Here is an 18,922-nt window from a genome sequence, read left to right on the forward strand (position 1 = left end):
CACACTAGCCTTGATTGCGCACGGCGTGCGTGGTCTGCTGGGTTGCCCAAATGTGATAAAAAAAGGAGCAAACAGTAAATACACAACGTAGCTACCTTTCCCATTAAAACCTTGGTACATTAATAGCATTATCTATTATTTTGACACGAAAAAAGAACTGTCGTTCCTCGGAGACTGCCCGATGCACGCCTGCCCGCCGCTTCCCTAGGCGAAAAACCGCTCGGGCGGGGCACGCGAGCGCCACTCGTGGGGTTGACACTAAGTGCCTCACTCGGAGGCGGCCGCTTTTTCCACTACCCAAGTATTCTATTTCACTATAGTATAAATAGCGCGCGCGCGCGCTCCGCACCCCTCATTCTCCTGCCGCAACGCCGCGATCGAACTGAAAACTAATTGGAACTTGAGTCGACCTCATGGCTGCTTCGCATACTTTACAGCCTGTAAATCGTCCTGCAGTGTAATATGACTCCGTAGATTTTATTAACGCCTTCAACCAGCCTAGTGTCACTGGCCTCAAGCGTGTGTACAGAGTTAAACACACTTCCTAATTTCTCTTCTTGAAGCTCAGTCATCAGACCAGGATTCAGCTCAATATCACCTCCGAGCACCAATAGACGCCACATCCGCATTGAAATTGCGCGGAAACGCTTCAAAATATGAGGGGGCCACGACACCGCTAGCAGGCAGACATAATCTGATTGACCTGAAAATACATGAAAGGTGATTTACGCGGCATTGAACCAGCGATGCCGGGTCCCAACGCTCCGCTGAAGTCCACGCGCTTTGTAGCTGCTAGGTCAGCTCACAGCCTTGCACGTGGCCAGACGAAAAATGGCGTCTCCTCCAGAAGTGGTGGCGTGTCGAGTGGCGGATCCGGGCATTGACCGCTATGGCTTAGGAAATCGGCTGCACCAGCATTGGAGACGAGCGTTAGGCGTTGCACAGCGGCCGATAAACAGCCGTACACAGCCAGCAACACCATCAGAAAATACATGATGGGTGAGTGACGCGGCATTGAATCAGTGATGCCGCGTCATCGGCAGCTAAAGAAACACTAAGCGTAACTAGCAGTGCCGGAAAGTAGCCGACACAAAAAGGAAAAACTGGCTTGTGAATCATGATAACGACACGCGTTCCTGCACTTAGGGTTCGTTTTCTCTTGCTGACGGTGCAAACTTACCTCCGCATGTACGAAGCCCCCTCTGGGGCTGCCATGCCCGTATTTATATGTGATCCGAGTATATTTTTTACATCTCCGTGGCCTAAACGTATCTCCCCCCAATTGCTATTCGTTCAATCATGCCTGGATTGTATTTCTGTTAAGTTATATGAGGTTATTCCGGTATCCACAATCGAGCGAGAAACTGAGTTTTACTTTCAAAACCCCTTCCCTTCCGCTGCAAAACTTCTACCACGCTCGCTATTAGCAGCTATTTTAAATGAATATTTATCCAAGTATCCTGCTTCTTCTGTGATTTATACTGATGCATCTCAAAATGGCTAGAAAGCTGGAATTGGTATTTTTTCACAATCTTTAGATTGGAGTTATTCGCTGCGAATCCCGGATTACACACCCATTTTTATGGCCGAATTTTTAACAATAGCTCTCGCCCTATTCAAAGTACCGTAGCATGTATCAAAAATCATCATATTATCTGATTCGATGGCAGTTATATCGGCATTAACTTCCTCTTCGGACTCTTTATAGTACCGCACACTATTATTTTTTGTTCCCAGGCACGTGAAGGAGGTACGGTTGTCTTGGGTACCTGGCCATAGGGACATCAGGGGCAACGAGCAAGCGGACCATTTAGCTAATCTCGCGGCCACAGCTCCCATTCAATTCGGAATTCCTAATCTGGCTTTATTTGCATCTGCGAGATTAAGACGATATTGGAATTTAGACGCCAACCGTTCCGATTCACTTTTATCATTTCAAGAGTTTCAACATTTAAAGTTCGGGTGGAATGTTCATTTTTGTGGCTCTCGGCAATGCGAGTTGACCTTCACCGAGCTGCGCTGCAGAGTTCCAAGGCTTAATTTCTATCTGTTCAGATCAGAACTTTCACCTACAGAACTATGTGTGCGGTGCCAGGTCCCCGAAACAATCGAACATTTTTTTCTCGACTGTCGCCGTTTCTCAACAGCTAAACAACTGTGTTTGAAGGACCCGATTGAGCGCATGGGGTTGACCTTATCGATAACACTTATATTATCTATTGGCGCATCAAAGTTGGGGTTTGCAAAAAGGGATATATATATAATTGCATTCAAAATTTTCTTTCTGCCTCAGGTCGTTTGAATTGCTAAACGGTGCTGATTAATGGGTAATTCGGGTTTCATTCACAACTAAGTTTCCTTTTACAGCCTCTTTCCGGAAATAAGTATTTTGAAGTCCCCACGCATTTAACCGGTTTAGCCCTGGCCAATCCTCCCTTGTGGGTACGTGCCAAAATATTTGAGGACATCATCAACGACAGCTAGCTTCCATACCGGCAAGCGTAACGAAAGTGTGCCTAATAACTCCTCTGCGTTGTCCTTGTAATCAAGCCGAGATATTACGCTGCCTCAATGCGAAGGCCTGTAGTGATCGTACCTCCGACCTTCTATGTTCTGCTTTGGAGAAGAATCTATTTGATTTGTTCCTTTATTATCTCCTCCTCTACATTCTTTCTGTATCCATAATTCAGAGTTAGCGTTTTCGAAGCGGTTACGGGTCCCAATTCGAGTAGGTCAGTTTTATTGTTTCGCCAATCCACGTTGATTCCCGCCGGTCCGTGAATTGCTATTCTAATAGCGAAAAATAAAACGCAGCACAATGACCGCGTAAAATGCCGAAAAAACTTTAAAAAAGAGCACTCGTTCGTTGTTGTGTACGTTGAATGACCCGCAGCTAAATTGTCCCCTCAATTATTCTTCGCGCGAAACGTTATCTCTGTCTCAGCTACCCCCGCTTTCCCTTTCCTCGTAAACAGATTGCTATTTTCCTTTCTGTTGTCCAATAATGGGTTGGACTAGTTTTTTTAACGCTAAGCTTCATCAGTGGCTTTCACAAAATGGAATTCTCGTGAACTATAGGAAAATTAGCTTTTTCGGCTAACGTCATTATTTCTCAGATACTAAATTGCTTTACGTTGTCGACAGGATATGGAAATTACCTTTGACTCATGAATCAGCGCATGCGCATGCAGTGTCAGAATTTTTTCTTTCACATCTCCAGGAAAAGAAAGCAAAGCCAAGAAGTCATAAAATTTACCGCAGGCTCCCGGCATCAATCTATTTGAATTGTGAAACTTATAATGGAAGGATTGCCTACAGCACTACTTTAATGCAACTTTTTACTTGTATGTCATTTTTGACACTATAATTACAGTTTATCTGAGGAGCTCCCCAATTGTTTCCGCCTGCGCCCAACTTTGTCTTTCTTGAACCTTTCAATTTTAAACTGGGTATTTTGCTCACGGGTTTGGTTTGTTATATTGCACAGGAAAACTGTGATGTTAGCTTACGTTTTAACTCAGCCCTTGCCACAAGAAATACTCACGGTATTATTCTACTTTTACCTGCCTTTGAACTAAAATAGATCCTGGACAATCCCTGAATGACGTATACGCCTTGCGTTGAGTCCCACGCCAGGCCGATAAAACTCTGCTCTTTATATAGATACCACCGCCCAGATGACTTTCCGAAAGGACAGAGAACAAAACTTCGAGGAAGTTTCGTGAAAGCAAACACCTCCACTAGTTCGCATTCAGCCATGCAGCACCTGTCTGCGACGTCCGAGCTTATCTCCGGTTCTCCGACCGCCCGCAACGTGTCGCTGTCAGTCGCGCAACCTTCCCGCCTCGTTACTCATGTCAGCCTCGTCTGCGGGAGAAAGACTTTCCTGCAACCAGAATGTGTCCAGAGTCCGCCCTTCACCTGGCTTTGTTCGTGGACGCCTGCCCAAGCTAATTAACGGAGCTTGCGAAGGACCTGGTTCCAATCAATCCACGCCTTGTCGACCAGTTATGGAGACAGGCCCGTCCTCCCGTAAGCTAATTAACCCACCAGCGAGGCTGGGATATCAGGGCTTGTAATGCTCGATTTTCTGCGCACAGGAAACCATCAGGAAATCCTTCGTGTTGCGTGGAAGTACTTTACTGCACTGGAGAAAACAGACACGGAATGTAGGCAAGAATAAAAAAAGCTAGACGCATCAAAAGGGGGTGGGTTATGGCTGGACAATGTGTTGCCTGACCACAGCAGTTACGGGACCGACCTCATTAAACTAAGCAGTTGTAGGTTTATTGTATACCGAAGTCAAATATCTGCACTAGCATACGTTAAAGATCCCCAGGTGGTTGAAATTAATCCTGAACCCTCAACTCCGGCGAGCCTCATCGCCTGAGTTGCGTCGGTGCGTGAAACCCAACAATCAATCAAATATCTTACACCAGTGCCTTTTTGTATATATAAAATACTGCAACTAAATTTTAGAATACGTCATCGAAATAGGTTTTCTGAATGCTTTAGAGGGATCTGTATAAGGGAACAACATCAGAAAGTAACGCTACCCTTGTGTAGCTGCTTAGAGAGCGTAAAATTCTCATACAGCTTGTCTGTTAACGTACCCCAATTCCATACCTTTGAAGTGCGAATGCACTTCTTAAGCGAGCCTGAAGCGTCCGCCGCCGTCCGCATAGCAACAGTTGCGGGTGCGCGCGCTCCTCGTCTTCCTTGGCAACGGGGGGAGATGGGCGCGTGCTGCCTGGCCGCTGACATGGCACATACCCACGTGGGGGATTCGCCAGGAATCTCCTCGTCTTCCTTGGCAACGGGGGGCGATGGGCGCGCGCTGCCTGGCCGCTGACATGGCACATACCCACGTGGGGGATTGGCCAGGAATCGGGCGTGAGAAGGGCTAATGCACCCGCTTAAAGGAGTACTGACACGACATTTCAAAGCTGAGATCCGCTCTAGCAATCACGTACAACGACAACACAAATAGGTGTCTGTGAATAAATGCATCTTTCTTTCTTTGTAGTTGTGTGTGTGTGTGTGATCTCTCTTTCGCGAACATTACCGAACCGCGCAAATTCAACTCGTGCATTCGCGCTTTCACATTCTTCCCCTCGGGGAAATGCGGGGAATTTTTTTTCTTTTATTGGTAACTAATAAAAGAAAACTAAATATAAATCTTAAGCCAGTCCACTTCATGATGGTTCATGGACAGTAAAGCTTACTAGAGATGATAGAAAAGTTTGGTAAAAGGTATGATGAAATTCTTATTGTGATTTCCTTGAAACGTTGATTGTTGTAATTGCTAAACAGACACATACACGCCAGTATTATTTCGAATTTACGGATCTTCAAAATAGAGCCTATAAAGGAGCTTTTCTTCCAAATCCTGTGTTGGACGGCGTGTGACTTTAGTGGTGAAGGTGTGCTAATCGCGCACACACGGGATCGTTCCTTTTCGAATGCTTCCCGCTTCAAATGGACGTGCAGCTCGGGGAGTTTTTGTTCACGGACATGAAAAATAGACAAAACCGAACCTATATAAGGTTCGCTTAAAAGATGGACAGCATATTTGCGAATATTGCCACGACTGTAAGGTTGATTCCGTTCTCAGTGGAATCCTGTTAGGGATTTTGATAATGCATCAAAGAAGAAGAAGAAGGTTTCGGGCCGCTTGGGGGCCAAGGGAGGAAGACGAGAAAGAAGTCGAAGCTTACTTGGACTGGCTTGCTGTCGGGCACAAGTTCGCCTTTTAGAATAAACTCTCTCTTTCCACCTGGTACAACCCTCAACGCGTGAGTTCACCGTTACATAAGTGGTGGAGTGTGGGGGGTACATGATACCCCAATCGTCAAGGCCTGTTCCCGTCGAAGTGTCGAGCGGACCAGCGAGTTCACGAGCGGACCAGCCATCGCCTACTCGGACTGCCGGCGGAGTGCCTCCTACCTGATCAGGCAACCAAGATGACAGGACGCAACGCCGGCGCTGTGAACGTGAACTTGACTGACACCCCTCTTCAGTACGTGGTGCAACAGCCGTGTACACCAAAACTCTTCTACGGCGAGCCTTGCGAGGACGTGGAGGACTGGTTAGACCACTTCGAACGAGTCGCCACGTTCAACGGCTGGGGCAATGACTGTAAACGCCGGCAGGTGTACTACTCTCTTGAGGAAGGTGCGCGAACGTGGTTCGAGAACCATGAATCTACATTTTCGTCGTGGGAGGAGTTTCGTCAGCGCTTACTAGCGACTTTCGCTAGCAGCGACCGCAAGGAAAAGGCTGAAGCTGCCCTTGAAGCGAGAAATCAGCGCCAGAACGGGCGGGTCACCATGTACGCCGAGGATATGACCCGTCTTTTTAGGCGCGCAGATCCTGCTATGACAGAAGACAGAAAGGTCCGGCACCTCATGCGCGGCGTAAAGCACGACATCTTCGCCGGGCTGATACGGAGTCCCCCGAGAACGGTTGCGGAATTTGTCAGTGCGGCTGCAACAATTGAAAGGGCACTTCACCAAAGGTCCCGGCAGTACAACCGCGAGCAAGCCGTCTTGTCCTGTGTAACTGAACAGGCGAGCCCTGGTCTCCGCGAGCTCGTAAGGCAAATTGTCCGCGAGGAGCTCCAGAAACTGCAGCAGGAACCTGTGTCACCGGCTTCGGTGTCCATTGCGAAGATCGTGAGGGAGGAGGTAAGGCAAGCTGTACGGGCACCGGAACAAATTGACGTGTCGTGGCAGGGTGAACCACGAGCCTCGTATGCCGCAGCCGCGCAGCAAGCCGCTTACTGCACCCCTCCAACAGTCGCCACCATCGCACCGCAGTCTACATCGGGGGTAATACGGCGTAGCGCTCCCTACCTGACGCAAACAAGCCGTCGGAAGAGTGACCTGTGGCGCACCTTTGACCACAGGCCCCTCTGCTTCCACTGTGGGGAGGAAGGGCACGTCTACCGTACCTGCCATTATCGCCGAGCTGGTCTGCGGGGATTCGCGCCCGATGCGCCACTCCCGCGAAACGGACAGTGACCGCCGGAGATCGCGGACTACATCGCCGAACGCCGGAGCATGGATCCACCAGACTACATCGCCGAACGCCGGAACACGTTCCCGCCAGACTACATCGCCGAACGCCGGAACACGTTTCCGCCGGACTACATCGCCGAACGCCGGAACACGCTTCCGCCACAACGCGTTCAATCCCGGTCGCCGTCCCCTGCCCGACGTAGGTCCTCTAGTCCACGGTTCTCCTCTGGTACTGCCGACCGACTTTCCGGAAGCCCTGAACGCCGGGGAAACTGAAACCGGCGACCTCCGGAGGTGAGGCCGCTGTGACCGCCAAGATCCTCCATTGCAAGAACGACAACGAGACGACGAACAGCCGAAACCTAAATGTAATCCTAAACCTATTACCTGCGATGTACTCGTGGATATCGACGGCCATGCGACGACAGCTTTGGCTGATACCGGTGCGGACTATTCGGTCATAAGCGAAACTCTGGTGTCTGCGCTAAAGAAAGTGGTCACCCCCTGGACTGGCCTGCAAGTTCGTACAGCTGGGAACCACCTAATAAGCCCTGTCGGTAGGTGCACGGCGCGGATAAAAATACGCGGCTTCACATACGTTACCAGCTTCATTGTGCTCCCGGAGTGCTCGCGAGATTTAATTCTCGGCATGGATTATCTGCGAACAAACGGGGCTGTTATTGATCTCCCGAACTCCAGAATTACCTTTTCGACAAAAAGAGCCATAGCGAGCCACATTGAAGACAAGCGCGATGGGGCGTTACGCGTTGTTGACGACGATGTCACTCTACCCGCCCGTGCTAGCTTGTTTGTTAATGTTAAAAGCGACGCATTCGAGGACTGTGAAGGCATCGCTGAAGCCAACATTCGCTTGCTTCTGGAGAAAGGCAAATGTGTTGCAAGGGGATTCGTCAGCCTGCAGAATGGATGCACGCCAGTCCTGGTCACTAATTTTTCGAATGAGCGTCGAGATCTTACGAAGAGTACCACTATAGCGTTCATCGAGGAAGTCGCCGATGTCACGCCCGTAGGCGCGTCGAACACAGCATCAATTTGTACACTCACAGCTGACCTGGGCATACCTGTGAAAATTAACCAAGACCTTTCAACAGCTCAAGTGGAAGCCTTAGAACATCTGGTACAGGACTTCTCCGACTGCTTCGCCACGTCCTCCAAGGTGCGCCAGACTCCCATCACGAAGCTTCGCATCGTCACCGATGAAACCGTAAGACCTATGCACCAGCAGCCCTACAGGGTGTCGCCCAAAGAGAGGGAGGCCATCAAGACCCAGGTCGAAGAGATGCTGCACGACGACGTTATTCAACCGTCTAAGAGTGCATGGGCCTCACCTGTAGTGCTTGTGAGGAAAAATGACAACACGCTTCGCTTCTGCGTCGACTACCGCAAATTGAACAGTGTCACTAAACGCGATGTTTACCCACTTCCGCGAATTGACGACACGTTGGACCGTTTACGCGACGCAAATTCTTCTCATCCCTAGATCTAAAATCTGGCTATTGGCAGATCGAGGTTGATGAGAGAGACCGTGAGAAAACAGCTTTTGTAACTCCCGACGGCCTCTACGAATTTAAAGTCCTCCCATTCGGCCTGTGTTCTGCCCCGGCAACGTTCCAACGAATGATGGATACCGTGCTCGCAGGACTGAAGTGGCAAACATGTCTCGTTTACCTAGACGACGTGGTAGTGTTTTCTAGCTCGTTTGAAGAACATTTGACACGGTTAAAAAGCGTTCTGGAAGCGATCCGGTCTGCACAATTAACTATCAAGCCTGAAAAATGCCACCTTGGATTCCAGGAGCTAAAATTCCTTGGACACGTTGTGAGTGCTCAAGGAGTGCACCCGGATCCTGAAAAAAACTACTGCTGTGAGCTCCTTCCCTATACCAACTGACAAGAAGGCTGTCCGGCGCTTCTTGGGCCTTTGCGCTTATTATAGGCGCTTTGTGGAAGGGTTCGCTGGGATTGCGGAACCACTCACTCGCCTTACGAAAAGCGACGTACCCTTTGTCTGGACTGAGGAACAGCAAGCAGCGTTCGATGAACTGCGTAGACGCCTGCAAACCGCCCCAGTCTTGTCGCACTTCAACGAGACTAGCGACACGGAAATCCGGACAGACGCCAGTAACGTTGGAATTGGTGCTATCCTGGTACAGTGGCAGCAGGGTACAGAGAAGGTTATAGCCTACGCCCGCCGCACGCTATCCAAAGCTGAAAGCAACTATTCAGCTACAGAAAAAGAATGCCTGGCGGTGATATGGGCTATAACTAAATTCCGACCGTACCTTTACGGCAGGCCCTTCAAAGCCGTTAGCAACCACCATGCCTTGTGCTGGCTTGCTAACCTGAAGGACCCGTCCGGTAGGCTCGCTCGATGGAGCTTGCGGCTACAGGAATACGACGTGATGGTTGTATACAAGTCGGGAAACAGGCATACGGATGCCGATTGTTTGTCCCGAGCACCGATTCCAACCGACGCACATGAAATGGAAGAGGATTTCCCGTTCGTAGGGGTCGTCCATGCAGGCGACATGGCCCATTACCAGCAGCAGGACGCGGATCTCAAGCTGCTCATCGAACACCTTCGTGGTGGAAACACCGCAGTACCACGATTATTTCTGCGATCTTTGCCTTCATATCTCCTGCGGGACAACGTGCTGTACAAAAGAAGCTGCGACACCAATGAGAAATTTCTTCTGATTGTGCCATCTGCTCTTCGAGGAGAAATTTTGCAAGCCTACCATGACGAGCCTTGCGCCGGACATTTGGGGGTTAGTCGCACATTCGCACGGATCCATGCAAGGTACTACTGGCCAAACCTGCTTCGGTCGGTACGCCAGTATGTGAGGACTGGCCGTGATTGCCAGCGCCGGAAGAAACCTCCCGTTAGGCCGGCAGGACTCCTTCACCCACTTGATCCTCCCGATGCACCGTTCCGGCCGGTTGGGATGGATTTACTTGGGCCTTTCCCATTATCGGCGTCGGGGAACAAGTGGATTATTGTTGCCACTGATTACCTGACGCGTTACGCCGAGACCAAGGCCCTTCCCAACGGCACCGCCTCGGAAGTCGCGAAATTCTTTCTTGAAGGCATTGTTCTGCGTCATGGAGCACCTACGATTGTTATCACCGATAGAGGCACTGCCTTTACAGCAACCTTCCTGCAGAATATCTTAACGTTAACACACAGCACGCATCGAAAATGCACCAGCTACCACCCCCAAACCAATGGCCTCACAGAACGACTTAACTCTTTCGCTACCGCCGGAAAATTGACCAAGTTTAGGGGTCCAAGAAAACATTTTTTTTCCTGCTAAAAATTGGTTAGGAAATAGTTGCAGGAACACAAAATGCAGATTATCGAACGGCCTTTCCAATAACACGAGGTTTTAAAAGGTTTGTATATATCGTAGTTGGAAAAAAAAATCAAAATCAAAATTTTTGTAGAGTTGTCGAAAAAAATGATAAAAAGCAGTTGTGTATATCAAACCACCGGTAGTAAAAAAAAATTAGAATACACATTTTGTAGGAAAACATTTCAAAAACACGTCCTAGAAAAAATGTCTACTTGCGCGGAACAGTTTGTCAGATATAAAAAAAATGTTAGCATGCACGGTGCTCGTGTCATGCGGTGAAGCCCAACCTCTAATTCAAAATGTGCAATTTCGGGTGGTTTCCTGGAATAAATCTGGCGGTTCGTCATTATCAGAAGCACCCATTTGCCCCGACATAACATAAAAACATCTTGTCAATGGCTGACTTTGCATTTACAGCGAGCACAATATTTGGGACAAGCACGCGATGCGGAAAAAAACATGCATGAAGTTGAAAACGGCACGCCGTGGTTGATGCTTGTTGTCGTTCACGGTCAGTTATCTCTAAAAACATAAAGCTGAGCTTTAGTATCATCTTCTTACTCGCAGTTGTAGCCTTGCTCGCAAAAATGAGGTACAATGAGCTAGAAGTGGAAATGTGAGCGCAAAAATTCGACAAGGACACAGAAAGACCAGACAGGACTAGCGCTAGCCCCGTCTGGTCTTTCTGTGTCTTTGTCGAATTTTTGCGCTCAAATTTCCACTTTGTAAATATGAACCAACTAGCCCAACAACAAGTTATATTAAATGAGCTAGAATCGTGCCCTGCGATCTTTGGCCGAGTAGCAGTTGCGCGATGAAAAAGATCAGCACAACGAGCCTCCTCTATTGCAGCGGCACCTAACATTTTTCAAATTAAACAGTACAAACACTTATCGCAGACTCCGTCTGAATATACAGTTCAACTAAGCAGCAACATTATACACCGGGATATACCCTCGCATGAAAAACGAAACTGCAAGTCGAACAGCTGGCAGTGTAAGGCCGGTTTCGAGCGCTGTCCTCGGCGGAACAGATATCTGGCGACTGGGTGTGATCTTTTGACTTGCATCTGAAGTTCTTATCGCAGAAATCGGGTTAGGGTGGGGGAAATCAGGAGCGGCGTGCTTTGTTTGAGGAACAGTCGCGACGCTCCAGTCGCTATGGCAGGTAGCCTTGAAGTTGGGTAACTGCGTAATAGCGCTAAATATGAATTTCGCGATGCAGAAACGAAACTGAAACTGTTGTAAACTGTTTGCGAATGGTCCTGGGGTATATGTAACTACCACAGAACTTAGAACAACGTTCGCAAAGGCAATAAAACTGCCTAAAATCATAAAGTAGCTTTGCAACCACGCACTGCTTGACATTTTCAGCAGATTTCTGCTATTATTACTGGCAGAACGCGAACCTGACGATTGAAATTTGTTTGATAGTTCCCCATTCACACCCTGATAGCAGAAAACAAGCGCTGGTGCAGAGTAATTATGCGTTGCACGCATTCTTCGTTGATAGCAGTGACGCGCAATGACCGCGCCCCTTTTCCACACCCAGGTGATTCAAAAGCGTGTCAGAAATCACGTTTCCGTTGCAAAAATGAAAACAAAACTGATTTTGAAAGGCCCTTTTCTGATCTAACTCCAAAAAGCTTTACTTGTTCGAGAAACGCCTGGAACGCTATGAAAAGGCGCTCCCAAAAGTATCGATCAAATTGATCGATTTTGATAGGCGCGGTAGCGAAAGAGTTAACAGAACATTAGCGGACATGCTCTCCATGTACGTTGATCTGGAGCACAAGAACTGGGACGAAATTCTACCGTATGCCACATTCTCCTACAATACCGCCGTACAAGAAACCACTCGCAGTACACCATTTGAACTTGTTTACGGGCGCTCTGTGATGACAACCCTAGATGCAATGTTGCCGGTTGCACATGACGACACAATCAGCCCGGATGTGGAAGCATTTACGCAACGGGCCGAAGAAGCACGCCAGCTCGCACGTCTACGCATTCGAAAGCAACAAGTAGTCGACTCTGAAAGATACAATAAGGGCCGCCGTCACGTCGAGTATCGACCCGGTGACCTCGTGTGGGTCGGGACACCGATCCGCCGCCGAGGACTTTCAGAGAAGCTGCTTCGCAGATACTTCGGAAGGTATCGTGTTATTCGCCGTCTGTCAGACGTTAATTACGAGGTTTTACCCGAAGGCACCACAGCACGTTCTTCCCGCCGAAGAACTGCCCCGGAAATTGTGCATGTGGCGCGCATTAAGCCGTACTACACCCGCACGTGTGACCCCCAAGAATAACGCAGCACTACATGCCCGACTAGTACGCCGCCGACATCACTGACTGCTTCTCCTTTGTTTTGGTGTTGTCAACTCGAAATGCCATCGGGTCGATGCCAGCTTGGAGGGAGGGGGGCAATGCCACGACTGTAAGGTTGATTCCGTTCTCAGTGGAATCCTGTTAGGTATTTTGATAATGCATCAAAGAAGAAGAAGAAGGTTTCGGGGGCCAAGGGAGGAAGACGAGAAAGAAGTCGAAGCTTACTTGGACTGGCTTGCTGTCGGGCACAAGTTCGCCTTTTAGAATAAACTCTCTCTTTCCACCTGGTACAACCCTCAACGTGTGAGTTCACCGTTACAATATGTACGCTCTTTCCGAAACGTCATTAGAAAAGTTTGTCTGCTGATAGACTTCCTGTAATAAATCAGTTAAAAACTTTCACTCACTCGAACTCTAACTCCGTTATGTCCATCACATGCTTTTAAGGTAAAAAAAGCATGAGACGTCGCTTTCTATTACAAAAACAGCCATTTCCATACCACAGCGGTTCACTTACAGGGCTTGTTTTTTTTTTCTTTTCCAACTGCGGAACATCGCCGATAGGCTTTTTTTCTCTTTGAGTTTACATTTTTAAAAAGCTAGAATGTTGGATTTCCCTTGTAGCGAATTGTATCGAATCTACTGACTATGGTACTTAGAAGGAAACTTTAGAGTAGGAAACTTTTTGGCCATTTTTTGGAATTGGATTTACTCAGACAACAAAATATCTACACTGAGACCTGAAGCTAGCGCCCTTAATCCAGCATCGCAGGCCGCTTTGACAAACAACAATATGAGATTTAACATCTGAAACGAGCAGGCTGAAATCGAACAGAGTATGGCGCCCATTCCCTCGTGGGGTGTTGGTTTATGAACGTAAGGATTTTATATCAGATTCTTTCAGCAAGCCGTACCTTTCAAGAAAGGGATTCCAATCCATTTTGTTCCCTCCAGTCTGAACCTAGCTGGATTTTTTTTTTTTTTTGGTGGGGGGGGGGGACTTGCCGAGGCTGTAAAGAGCTTTCGATAAGATTAGTTTGCAGCCTATTTGTTTGTTTATTTATTTATTTATTTATTTATTTATTTACGCAGCAAGTCATCGACACAATTCAGCTCGGACTTGATACCATTGACAGATGCCTGCCTCCGACTGGAATGAGTCCGTCTCCAGAAAAGACAAAATACCTCGTCATTGGAGGGCTCGACCATCTGCAGGCACAAATACATTTCACGCTGAATGGTCAACCCATCGAGCGTGCTGCCGACAGGTGGCTCCGGATACTTGGCGTACCACTCCACGAAGACGGAGGGGCCAGTGAATGGATCCGGCAAATCATATGTGTTTGGAAGCAGCAGCTTCATATCATCAAGAGAATTGGAGGCCGCTTCGGCGGGGCAACAACGCAGGTCCTGCGCACACTTACACAGGCCGTCCTGACTTCCAAGGCGTGCTACGGTGCTCCATGCTTTGCCCTTACGAAGACACAATATGACCGACTGGAGACATTACACCGCGAAAGCCTCAGAGTAATTACTGGTTTACCTCGGCACACCCGCGTGGAAGAACTATACCGCTATTCCCAGCTGCCCCCCTCCGCGCTACCATAACGGAGAGGGTCGAAGGCCACAACAGGAGACGCGCCGCAACCCGCGCGGGGCAACTTGTCCAAAAATTGGCTTCCGGTCAGAGCGATTCGCTTTTCCCGCAACTGCCGGCTGTTCGAGCCCCTTGGGAAGATGTCTTGGTTCGTGTGTCAAAGCCTCTATCTCGCCTGCGTGGCCGAAACCATAACCACCATGAGCGCGCCGCTATTGCTGCACGCGCAGACCGCCGAGCCGGCGCCATCTTTACAACAGCAGTCCTAAATGAAACAACATCTCGCGCTTCACTTTCCTGTATTGACGGCCAAATGCGCATTTCCCGCACAATTCAATTTCTTCACCCTCCAAGCCCATGTCAGACCCGTCTTGCGGCAGTTCTTCTCGCTGCGGAGCACATTGAGGCAACTTACGGCGCCGGTGACAACCACCACTTCACAATATTTACGGACAGCCCCCAAGCCCTCGATCGACTTGGCAAAACCCCATACGTCGGAACCACCTGCGACCTCATCAAGACCATTTGTCGCAGACTGCGAGACACTTGCAATATAGTCGTTCGGGTAGACTGGGTCCCGGGACACGCAGGCGGAATCGGCAGCGAGACCGCTTACGCGTGCGCGAGCGAGCACTTTGAACTCCGCTCCAACCCGGCGTTGCCCGTCCCATTTGCACAATACGACCCCGACCCCGACCCCTCAGAAGCAAAAGCGGCAGCACAGCACGCGTCCAAACAGTCGTTGCGGAACTTGGTTCCACCAGACCCCGCCCCCCTGCCCGCTGGATTGCCCCGTGGCGCACAAGTACTTCTGCACAAGGCACGGGATGGTGCCGCGCTAACCGATGATGTGTTGGCCAAGTGGCGTGCGTATGTGCCAAAACGTCACCACCATGCCGTCGAGGTTGCGCAATCTGTGGCCACAGTTGCCTGCACCTCTTGCTCCACAGGAGCCACGCCCACTGTACACCACATGTTGTTGGACTGTCCCGGCCTTCAAACGCTCCGTTTACAGTATCTTCCGCCCGGCGTCCAGCGGCTTGTGGAATGGACAACCCCGCTGCAACCCGCCACTGCAAGGCAGACGCTGCTTTCTCTGTGGGAGTTCGCGCGCTCTTCAGGCGTGGACCGCAGAATGTAACATTTAAACTCTCCCCCCCCCACCTTCCTTTCTTCCCCATGCTGACCGACGCGTCCACCTTCTGAAATAAAGTTTTGTTATGTTATGTTATTTATTTATTTATTTATTTATTTATTTATTTATTTATTTATTTATTTATACAATACTGCAGGCCTTGGGCGGCCCAAGCAGGAGTGGTTTGTTTATACATCAATGATGAAAACCAGTTTTCAACAAGATAAACAAAGAGGAAAAGAAATATAAATTGCAAGCACGGAGAAATAAGCAATGAACAATCGAAGAAAACACCAAAGAACAAGAAAGGGCTAATCAGTGCATATTTCAGACATATGGCACATAAGACGGTAGGGACGAAGGCAAAAAAAATTCGCGAAGCAAGGCAGCAGTGATCCTGCACAGTGGCGTAGCTCAAATTTTACACAACTAGATGTGGAAAACCAATCACAGGATAATGGCACCGTTACATTTTATTCTACGAGCTGGTTAAACGACTGAGGAACATTATTTGATAAGAAGGTTTCGGCTGGCAAGGCATTCCAATCACTTATGGTGTGCGGGAAAAGGAATTTTTGAATTTGTTTGTGCGTGCAAAAATCGAGTTAAATTTAAGAGGGTGAGAGTTCCTGGTGGCTCTGTGGGGCAAAAGGTTTAGATAAGGAGCGGGGTCGAGTGCAAGTTTACGGTTCCAAAGCTGATAAAGAAATCTTAGTCTTCTTATTTTTCGGCGGCTCTGTAACGTCTTGATGCTGTTTGTTTGCATTAAAGCGGTAGGCGAGTCATGTTGGCGGTAACGATTATATATGAACCGTACAGCCAGACTCTGAATTCGTTCAAGTTGGTTAATGTCGTTTTTAGTGTACGGGTCCCAAACGATACACGCGTATTCGAGACGAAGCCTGATTAGCGTGTTATATGCAAGAAGTTTAACATGGGAGGGGGATTTTTTCAGTTTGTGTCGTAAGAGGCTGTGCTTACGCCGTGTTGATGCACAGATTTTGTCGATATGCATTGACCAGGTTAGATTATTTGTAAACGTTAAGCCGAGATATTTAAAGCTATTGATGTGAGAAATTTCGACTCCCTTTACAGAGTAATTCAACATAAGAGGACATGTTTTATTAGTTATGCGCATGTACAGTGTTTTGGTTTGGTTAAGCTTCATTCCCCAAATGTAGCACCAATTAGATATTGAATTTAGGCTGTCGTTGAGGGTAATTTGGTCCTTAGTTGATTCAACAGCTCTGTACAAAAGACAAGAGTCCGCAAATAAACGAATACCAACACTTCGTGTACGCAAGAGGTTATGTCATTTATAAATACCAGAAATAATACAGGCTCCAGGAAACTTCCCTGAGGCACCCCGGAGTTAACTGATCCTAGATATGAAACGTGACCACCGACATCGACAAATTGTTTTCTATGTTCAAGATATGAGGCAATCCACTTTATTAGAAGATGCAGAACATTAAGAGTATTAAGTTTATAGAGAAGATCTGAATGCGAAACCCTGTAGAATGCTTTGCTTAGATCTAAGAATACTGCGTCAACTTGGCCGGACTTGTCGAGAACTGATGAAAAGGTGTGCACAATAGAAACGAGTTGCGGGGTAGGAAATAGGCCCTTACGGAAACCGTGCTAGAAGGGTGTTAAAATATTCCGGGAATTTAAAAAGTCGACCAAATAGTTGGAAATAATATGCTCCATGAGTTTGCTGCATGAATTGAGAAGCGAGATAGGGCGATAGTTAGTAACCATGGCTCGATCGCCAGCTTTAAAGACAGGAACTGTACGTGCAATACGCCACTTGGCGGGGACAACACATTCAGAAAAGGATAGACGGAATATAACAACTAGACATTTAGCTATGGATTCGGCATACCGATAGAGAAATATATTTGGAATCTTATCAGGGCCTACAGAGGATTTCAATTTAAGATTAAGTAACATTGCAACCACTCCTTCATAATTGATAAAGTTCAGTCCGGTTGTATTACGTATCGCTCCAATGTCATGACAAGGCACTGAATCAGAATAAACAGATTGAAAGAAACATTTAAATTCAGTTGCATTCACCTTTTTATCGGTTTTAGTTTGATTTCCTATTTTTATGCTATTATTGTCGTCACGTCCTCTCGCATTTATGTGATGCCAAAATATTGAAGGATTTGTTTTAATAAAACTAGGCAAGGTGGTGGAGTAGAAAAATTGCTTACTCGCACGAATTTTATCCACTAGTGATTGGCGGAGGGTTCTGGATAACGAATTTTTTAGCTTTCGTTTTTCCAACCTGTTGATCTTGCGTACTAAATGAATGATATCACGATTGATTCACGGGTTTGAGCGGCGCACCTTTTTCGGTTTTCACTGGAATAAAGTTATCGATGCAGAAATGGCAAATTTCTTGAAACTTGTCCCATAGTAAGTTGACATCGTTATCGGTGAAGTTGTCGAGTTCAAAGTCTAAATAATCGAGAACACTTTCGTCATTAGACCTACTGAAGTCTTTTACAGAATTTTTTGTCGGAATCATGCACTAACCGTCCACCCAGTCGACACGTAAAAATTACAATTTTATGATCAGACAAACCGTCTTCCACTGCAACTTCTATTTCAGACAAAGTGGCACTGTAAAACACAAGGTCTAGAATTGAAGAATTCCCTTGTACTCGCGTACTGATATTTACGGCTTGATTAAGATTGCATGCAAGCATAATGTCGAAAACCAAGTTATTAGGAAGAGGGGGAAGATAAACAGGGCCAGATAATGTTTGGAAGGTTGAAATCTCCGGCAATAATAATGTTACTTTTGGAGAAACTTATTCAATGATCATATAGTTTAGTGAAGAAGTAGGAATCGGCACAATGCGCCCTGTAAACCGCAATTAAAATAAATGACATGCCATTACAGTTTATACGCAGGCATAAACTTTCATGACCGTCAATCTGATCTAACGGATCAGCATTTACGTTACGCCTAACAACAACGGCGACGCGTCCGCCGTGCGAAGGCCTATCACGCCTATGAATGTGGTGGGAAGGGGGAACAATATCGGAATCAGGTATTCCATCATGAAGCCAAGTCTCCGATATTACGGTCATGTCAGGATCATGGGTTACCTGGACATATTCGAGTTCACTAGCTTTATTTACAATGCGTCTTGCATTGATGTTCAAGAGACAAAAATTATTCGGGGGGATGGCAGTAGACTGTCATGTACTAACTTCGGGGCGAACCGAGGAATAAATTTTGACACGCGCATTTTCCCCATCATCCCAAATGTACACGTCATTGTCAATGTGAAGCTTATCGTTGAGAAGGTACACGTCTTTGCCGCTGACTTTATCTGGCTTGGCACTTTCGCTCAGCAACTTCCTTTTTCGGAACGTTTGCCGAGAGTAGTCGTTTCCTATGAATATCTTGGTCCCTTTCAATTTCTTTGCGTTTTTGAGGATATTCATTTTTTT

Source organism: Haemaphysalis longicornis, unplaced genomic scaffold, assembly GCF_048455015.1.
Source record: "Haemaphysalis longicornis isolate Haplotype H1 unplaced genomic scaffold, Haemaphysalis longicornis Haplotype H1 scaffold_9, whole genome shotgun sequence".
NCBI classification, from domain to species: Eukaryota; Metazoa; Arthropoda; class Arachnida; order Ixodida; family Ixodidae; genus Haemaphysalis; species Haemaphysalis longicornis.